The 7455-nt window shown below is 37.2% G+C and overlaps 1 long non-coding RNA gene across 1 annotated transcript; it reads right to left on the bottom strand.

Annotated features, from left to right (window-relative positions):
• Positions 1-234: 234 nt before the first annotated feature.
• Positions 235-6830, bottom strand: LOC108974082. Its single transcript, XR_001993781.1, has 2 exons — positions 6548-6830; positions 235-1127 (listed from the first exon to the last, which is right to left on the bottom strand). It is a non-coding gene; the product is annotated as an uncharacterized LOC108974082 (long non-coding RNA).
• Positions 6831-7455: the final 625 nt, after the last annotated feature.

The following is a 7455-nucleotide window of genomic DNA, read 5'->3' as shown; positions in this document are numbered from 1 at the left end:
ATCTTATCAATTGGTTATACATCTTAACTTAAGTAAATATTTTTGTATTTTTGCAAATTTAAGTGCATGCGTATTGCATATTAATGCATATATTTTCATGTGTGTATTTATGTACATATGTATGTACGTATTTTCAATATATTTCACAATAGATATTTAATATTAGTGAACTGTATATGTGTTTATAGTAAGTGTTGACGCCGCCCCCGCCAAATTTCTTTTGCCACGTCTGTGTTCAATGAAGAACTGTTTCTTTATTTATTAAATATGTACTTATAGTTATGACAATGTACAATGAAAAAAAACCTATATTATTGTGTTGTGTTTCTTTATATAGCATTTCTTGCAATGTGTTATCGATCTGTGATTTGCTGAAGTGTTTTGGTGTCGTGTGTATTGATGACGACTTTGGAATGCCGTGGTTTCTGTTTGTTATTCGCTTATCAGGTTTGTACTTTGTATTAATTGTACTTTGGTTGATAGATATTTGTATTAACTCTCCGGGTCTTATAAAAAAAAGATCTCCTGATCTACAGCTTATATTCTGGGTTGATAAGATGTTGCATGCCGACGTCAGTGAGGGCTTGATTATAGTTTTTTATGTATTTCATTCTTTGATACATCATATAGAGTTTGTAGAATACATATATACTTGTTAAAATAGTTATTATAAGTATAAATGTATTTCTAATTGGATGTTCTTCGAAAGGGATTATAAATTAATTTAATTTTTGAATATTATTAAATTGATATTTAGATTGGTGTAGTTTTCGATTAGTTTCCTCGCACTCGCAACACACAATTCCGCCAAAAATTTCACAAAATGTATTTTATTAAACTTTATTTATACTATAAATAAACTTTGCTCAAATTTTAAAATTGGATGTTGGCACCCCCTAAGCGAATATTTCAGCCTAGAAGTCGTTGCAATTGCTGGAGCGTGGCTCCAACGGTGCTTAGGCCGGAGGTGCGGCGCGGACGGGGCATTTGTTGCTGGCGTCGGGTCGACGTCCTGGGCTGGCCGCAACTGGGGCTGCCGCAACTGGTGCTGTCACTTGGCGTGGCACGTGGATAGTCGAGCGAATGGTTGGCGTCGGAACGCGTGACATGTCTGCATCGATGTTTATCTGTATGGAAGAGTGGTATATTAATTGTAAATTTGTTGCATAGAGTGGATATGGGTATGGCTGCCACGCTGTGGCATAAGTGGATCGTCAAGTTGATCGACCATTAGGTTGTTTTGCTTGTTATTTTATAATATTTATTAGGGCTGTGAAATCGGAGTTATCTTGCGAGAGAACCGTGAGGGGCCGTGAGTTGAGAACGGCTTCGATTTTARTTAATAATGTAGTGAATTCTTCTTAATTAAATTTGTAGCTGCCAGCTGTCTTCTTGAAATGAGATTTGAAGCTCTTTACAGCTGATTCCCATAAACCACCCATATGAGGGGCGCTTGGGGGGATACAGCAAAATCGGCACCTGTTGTGGTGAAGGGCAGAGAGAAATTGCAGCGTTTAGGTGGAAGTGCTGCCATAATCTGGGTTCACATTTTCAGCTTATGCGTAATGCAGATCTTGCACATGAAAATGCACTTCTTTATTTKTGGCTTAAGTCGGGGTATATACAACTCTTGGCGAACCATATGTTGCATGAGGCGATGTTCGGCATGGAGCATTAGTATGTGGATATATGCGATGAATAAGGTGTCAAATGGACACCTTTCAAGTATGATTTTAGGGTGGCGTTCATTATATGGTAGGCTTGAATTTGCCAGCCGACCATTCGCACGAAGCAGACCTTTGGAGTTAATACTAAGAGTGAGCTCTTTTTATCAATCGGCTTCAGTTCAGTTAATAATGATATGTCGCTGCTAAAGTAGCGCGTTTGGGTTGATGTGATAAGGGCGATTTTTGCCGTTTGCAAGTCTTGGTGAGTTAAAGTGTCGCATTGGGGATAGGTTGCCCCTTTAGCTTTATGCTTGAGTCGGTCTATGAATCTGAGTATATAGGCGACTACTCTGAGCGCTCGGGGGAACGATGAGAATCGTTCAAGGATGGCAGTATCATCCAGGGTTGTATGATAAGTGTCGATTTTTCGACTTTCTGGGGCAATTATGTTGCGCATGGGCGATTGGGGCCAAGAATCGGAAGATTCTGCTAACCATTGGGGGCCATTCCACCAGAGGGTGGAGGTGGCGAGATGCAGAGGCTTGCATCCTCTTGTACCTAGATCAGCAGGATTGTCAGCACTAGYTTTCTTAGTAGCAGAGCGCCACAGAGTTCAAGTCGTGGTAGACTTATCGTTTTTAGGGGTGCGACTTTTGCTTTTGCCGCCAGTAGGTGGCTTGTGGTTGCAATATCGCTTTGTGTGCGCACATATATAGTGGCACAATATGCCTTTTCCGAGGCGTCCCAGAAACCGTGTACTTCCCCTTTGTAGTCGGGGGAGTAGTTTACCCACCATGGAATTTGTATCTGCGAAATGTCTTTTAGGTTATTAGCAAACTGGGCCATTTTTCTAAGCGAAGAGGCTTCACTTGTTCGTCCCAGTCGGTTCCGTCTAGCCATAATTCTTGGATCAGGATTTTCGCTTGTATCATAATTGGCGAAAGTCATCCTGCGGGGTCGAAAAGTTTCACCACAGAGGACAAAATTTGTCTCTTTGTGATGGCGGATAATGCGGATATTGACTCTGTAATATATGAAAACCGGTCAGATATCGCATTCCATTGTATGTCCAGTGTTTTTGTTGTACTTTCCTTTTCAAATATAAGGAAATATTTTTTAGAATATTTGGGTGATTGGCTGTAATCTTTTTAAAGGAAACCCTGAGGTATTAAGGGCATTTATTACCTGTTATAAGGTATCGTGTGCTTGTGGAAGACTGTGGCTTCCAGACAGGATATCGTCCACATACGTCTGCCTTTTTAGCACTTGTGTTGCCAGAGGAAATTTTGACTTTGTGTCTTCTGCCAGTTCGTGGAGTGTACGGAGCACAGTTTACGCTAAAGGTTACTGCTTTTAACTTAAAGTCGTGTAGTGGACTATTGGCAGATTTTCGGAAAATAATCCGTTGAAAATCTTGATCATCTTTATGAACAATTATTTGTCGATAAATTTTTTCGATATCCCCATTTAATACGTATTTGTATATACGCCAATTTAATATGAGAAGCATAAAATCTGGTTGGAGTGTGGATCCCGTAAATAGAATATCATTTAGGGAATTCCCCGAGTTAGTGGATCTCGAGACATTAAAGACCACTCTAACCTTTGTGGTTTTTTTGTCAGGCTTTACTACTGTATGATGTGGCAAGTAGAATGAGTAATATTTGCCTTTTATGATTTTTTCGCATGGGCTTACTTCCTCCATGTGATTTAAATGGAGGTATTCTTCTAAGACACCATTACAATTTTGTTTAAGCTCACCTTTTCTAAGTACATTTTTCTCCATACTTAGAAACTGCTGTATTGCAGAGGTGCGAGAGTGAGTCTGGAAATTGTTGTTTTCGAGGTAGTCGTTCTACATACCGATCATTATCTGATCTAGTAGTTGTGGCTTTGTAATAGTCTTCACAATACTGATATTCTGGTGTTGTAATTGAAATGGGGGAGAGTTCTTCTAACTCCCAAAATTTCTCAATTGTGAATTTAGGTACTCGTTTGAGATTTCCTCTACTTGAGTTGTCATTGTTGTGACTGGTTCCGCAASTAGTCCACTTAGGACCCAACCGAAAAAAGTATTTTGCGCCAGAGGTGCTTTCGAAATTTTTTCAACACCTTCTATTATGATTTGTGATATAAGGTCGCTGCCTAATTGAAGGTCTATTTGAGTGGGGGTTTTGCAGTTGGGATCTGCTAGCTTTAAGTGTGTAACCTTTTGAAAATGTTTGCTATTTATATGATAGCTTTGAAGCATGTTCGGGAGTTGCGGTAAGACTATTGCATCTGCTTGAATGCGCTTATCCGCTTGGCGGGAAATTAGGGTAATGTTGCAGATTTTATTGCAGATTTTATTGCAGTTTTGAAATACTCTTCCGCCCATTCCCGTAATTTCAAAATTGGCTAATTTTATAGGCAGTAGTAGCCTATTTTGTGCCCTAGACGCAATAAAAGATCTTTGTGATCCTTGGTCTATTAAGGCCCTGAGTTTAAACAGTTCTCCSCGGAGTTTGATGGAGACGACTGCTGTGGGTAGTAGTACCATACTTTAAATCTCGCTGTGCAGCGTTTGAGTTTTTAATGCCTTGGAGCAGAATGGTGTCTCTTGGCAAAATTCGGGATTTTGTGTTTCGGGAGTTGCTGTTGCAACTAAACCCGTGGCTGGCTCTTTTTGAGAAAGCGCTACTTTGAAGTGTGTTGGGAAAGTTATTTAAGTGCCACATAGAATAATGCCTTTTACGGCAATATTCGCAATTCAATTTTCTTTCGCAATTATTGAGAATGTGTTTGTACAGAGTCTTTTTGATCTGACAAAGTTGTTCCTTTCATTGATATTAAGTTTTTTAAACTTATCGCAGGATTTTAGCTTATGCCCTCCTTTACACAGTTCGCATGACGTTAGTTTATTTTGTTCAGATGTGAACGATTGATTTTTAAAAAAGCTTCTGTTTAAACTGTTGTTATTACTAGCTTGCGGTCTAATGCAACTTCGATTTAGGTCGTGTTGACCGTTTTTAGTTCTGACCGTTTTTTTATCTACCCTTTCCCCAATTTCATTTTGGATAGTTAAGAAATCTTTCATTTGCTGCCACGTTGGGCATTTTCTTGGTGATGAGAGCGATTGCTCCCACAGAAGCAAAGATTTTTCCAGTAATGCCGCGGAGCATATATTTACCAGTTGTCTGTGGGAATATTCTGTGTCGATAGAACCGACAAACAATTTGAAACAGAGGATTGAAGTTTTATGAACTCTTCACTTGTTTCTTTCTGAATTTTTGGAAAATTCATTAATATGGTGACTTGTTTGTCGACCAATATTCTTTCATTCTCGTATTGTTCTTTTAGAGCTTCCCAAGCCAAATTGGAATTGTAATCATTTAATGCGAACTGTTTGACTATTACGCCTGCTTGACCTTTGGATTTGTATCCCAGGTGATACAATTTTTGCGCGTGTGATAATTTAGGATGGCTTATGTACACGGCCGTAAACATGTCCCGGAAGGACGGCTACTGTTCATAACCTCCGTAAAATGTTTCTGTATCGCATGCTGGCACTTTAAGATGAATGACTGAACTCTTGGCTTTGAATTTGTGGCAGCTCTACTCTCGTTTGTGGAGTAGGTGCAATTGCTTTAATTAACTTCAATTGATCGGAGATCATGGCTTTTGTCTCTTCATATTGGTCAAGGCAATTTTCATATTTCACGTAAGTCGAGGATTTGAAATTTCCGGGATGATCTGAAAATCGAGTGCAGTATCTTATTAAGCTGTCACTCTCAGAAATGAATTTAGCGTAAGAAATATCTTTCCCCCTTTTTTGCTTTGTAGCACCTTGTTTCGAGCGTGTAGCTTCTGCAGGTGTACTTGGCCTTTTGTCATCAGAAATCATTTTCGGAATTTTTAAAAATTGGAGCCTTAGAGGCTGTGCTCATTTAGTAGCAAATAAATTAATAAACGTAAAATATATTTTTTAGTATAAATTCAGATGAATATAAAACCTGAAAACTCTTTTACGTAAATAAGAGTTTTTATTTCCGAATTAACGACTATCTTATTGAAATACGCGTATATCGTGTTACGCAGTTTTTGAGAAATGTTTAGGGAATAATATAATAAATGTATTGTATATTTTATATGTGTGTATATACATAGGTATGTATGAGAGCTTTGTGCGTCGTTACGAGATTCACCCTGTCTCTTATACACATCTAGATGTGTATAAGAGACAGGTTATCATACATACTCGTATGTACGAGTACATACATATTATATAATAAATATAAAAACGATACACTTACTTAATCTCGCCTCAAGGGGTTTTGGGGAAAAGTAAGGTTTTTTAAAAATAACTCTATGCCTGTGTGCTCCGGTTTTCCCGTCGTGTTGTCTCGCGCCTTTGTGTTCCGATCTTCCTGTTGTGTGTTGTTAATATGCTGTTTTAGCCCGATCGCGCCCGAATTATGTATTAGATTACTTAGATTTTTATAACGCGGCGCGTTCGTTTGATTTAGATTTCTTACTTTTTATGTAATATTTATTTTTCTTTTTTTTCTAAACTTGTTTTTCGTTTTTTATATTTTTCACCTGAACATATAATTACATACATATGTTCATATAATTACAAATACTTATATTTGTTATTGCTTTAAAAATGAATTTCGTTTGTGTGTATGTATGATAATAATTCTTTTTATCTCCGTTTTGTCACTGCAATGCGCTTTTTTACTTCACTTTAATTTAGCTTCTTTCTTTTTATTTCGTTTTTTATATATGTCTCTGCACTCTTTATGTTTTTTTTTTTAATTTTAAATTTGGTTTTTTTTCTATAGTGCTTTTCTGTAGGCTCGATGAACCATGTATTTTTCGATTAGTTTTCTCGCACTCACCGTTCGGAATTACAAGAAAAAAGGCAACACACGATTCCGCCAAATATTTCACAATATGTATTTTATTAAACTTTATGTATACTATAAAATAACTTTGCTCGAATTTTAAAATTGGATGTTGGCACAATATTAAAAGTTGGTACTGGGGGTGAACAGCACGGCTTTCGATAGCTTATCGCAAAGGGAAGTGGCTACGAATTTGTTTCTCCGCCCCTTTTGTTCTCTTTTTGTTGTGGTGAAAAATGCAGTGGTAGTGTAATCAGAGAACTTAAAGCATAGAGAAGGTGCAGGTTCGATGTCGAACATTTTATAAGATTGTGATAGGGAATTCACCTCACAACCACAGAATTCACGCTGTGAAATGTTAACATTTTTAACAGTTCTCTCACATACTCAAACAGAGAAAATGAAGAGAAATAATATATGATATACGGCATATGATGCCATGGCATATAAGCCCAAGCAGAGAATATGAAAAGGCATAAATATATGTATGCATGCCCATGATCCAGAGGACTTAAAACATTTAAATTCCATATGTTCCATTTTGTATGGAAATATGTATGTATGTATGTATGTAGAACTTTTTTATTTATTATTTTTTAAATTATTTTATATTAATTTGATCTTATTTTATAATAAGTCATTTTAAAAAAATAAAATGTACGAATGTAAGCAATTTCGCGTAGCCGTCGGCATTTCAATTTCTCATGCTCCAATTTTTGCTTTCAACCAAGAAATTGCTTGTATGTATGTAAGTGCAATGTATGCCTTTGCGTTTTGCCGTCGGCATTTCCATATTGACATGTAATTATGTATTTCTTTGATTCGTTTTGGCCCAATTTTGTATATTAAGACAAGTGTCAATAATTGCGCCAAAATCAAATAAATATTTACATATTAAGTAA

The sequence above is a fragment of the Bactrocera latifrons genome, unplaced genomic scaffold (genome assembly GCF_001853355.1).
Source record: "Bactrocera latifrons isolate USDA-ARS-PBARC rearing strain unplaced genomic scaffold, ASM185335v1 scaffold_526, whole genome shotgun sequence".
Lineage (NCBI taxonomy): Eukaryota > Metazoa > Arthropoda > Insecta > Diptera > Tephritidae > Bactrocera > Bactrocera latifrons.
The sequence above is the reverse complement of the archived record's forward strand: the minus strand, read 5'-3'. Positions and strand labels throughout refer to the sequence as shown.